We start from the raw sequence: 1,456 nt of genomic DNA on the forward strand, positions 1-1,456 counted from the left end.
ACGTGGCCGGGAATAGTGTTTGGCGTGGCCAGTCTGGGGTAAAGGAGTAAAAATAGGCCTGAAGGGACCTTTGGGTCGTCTTAGGGCTGGCACCCTCCTCACGGCAGGGACAACGGCACGGTCTCGCTCCATAGCCCTGCATCCAGCCCCGTTCCTGAGCGTGGCTCTGGATCTGCGTGGGGTGGAGAGGCCAGGACAACCTGCCCAAGGTGAGGGAGACTCCCTGCCTAGGACCTCTGCAAGTAACCCCAGGGGTGTCTCCTTGCTCCCACAGGTCATTTCCAAGCTGGATGGGTGCTGGACCCACGGACGTGAGCCCAGGCCGGGTCCTCCTGGTCATCTCCTTCAGCACTAAGTCCTGCCAGGCCTCCAAGGGAATTCCTGGTCCTGCCTGGAGCCTCTCACACGCCGACAGTCAGAGGTGGGTTTTGGGAAAAATTAGCAGTGGGTTTAAAAGTCCCCAACTGAGCTGCTTCAGTGTTGGGATGAGCTAACTGGAGCGCAGACGGAGCTGGGAAGCAGCCACGGTTTGTGTGTGTGTGTGGGGGGGTTGAGCATCGCACACGGAACTGGGAATAGTTATTTTTAGGACATCTTTCAGTTTGGAGAAGAACCAAGTGAGTAAAATGGTTCAGTATGGTTCCAGGGTTTAACAAGGAGGCTGAAAATTGCCGGGTGGAAGAGGAGTATCTAGGAAGAGCCTTTGAGACAATATTTATGGGGAGCAATGATGTGCAGCCAAAAGGAGCCAAACCACGGCTTTGCGAAGAGGTTTTCGGGTGGCGCTGGCACCTCCACGGGGTTACTCGGCAGTTTGGAGCTGGCTGGAGGGTCTGGTCCTCTCCGGGGAGAGCCCACGCTGCGGGCTGGGAGCCGAGCTGGCCTGGCAGCTCCCTCCATGGAAGGAGTCGTTGTTTATCTTCCTCCTAAACCAGGAATGAGCGAGGGAAGGCGTTAAAAAAAAGGGCTAAAAAGCCAAGAACGAACTGGAATAGCGACTGCAGCATAAACCACGACTGCAAACGGAGAGGCAGGCGAGGAAATGGGTGTCTTCCCCCTTGGGCTGGGAGATGCTCCACCAGATCCTGTTTGCTCCATGCCTGATGCGGCTGGAAACCGTTCACGGAGCCAGGACGTGTCTCTGGGCTCTCAGCTCCTCCGCACAGTTCAGCAGTTTAAAGGCCCTGGCAGGGGGGAGAAATTATTCTGGGAATGATTCCTTTAAAAGTCCTGGGGGGCGGTAGCCGGGTCCTGAGGCTGAAAGATCAACCCCCTTAAAAGAAAAGTGTCCCCCCTCTGTCCCCGGTGCCTGGAAGGTGGAGCGAGTCTGGGATGGGCAGGGTCTGGGTTGCCCAGGATCTGAGATGCGCAGGGTTTGGGATGGGCAGGATCTGGAAGGCCCAGGGCTTGGGATGCCTAGGGTCTGGGGGGCACAGGATATGGGATGTCTAGGGGC

Source organism: Eurypyga helias, unplaced genomic scaffold (assembly GCF_000690775.1).
Source record: "Eurypyga helias isolate BGI_N326 unplaced genomic scaffold, ASM69077v1 scaffold23365, whole genome shotgun sequence".
In the NCBI taxonomy this organism is placed as follows: domain Eukaryota; kingdom Metazoa; phylum Chordata; class Aves; order Eurypygiformes; family Eurypygidae; genus Eurypyga; species Eurypyga helias.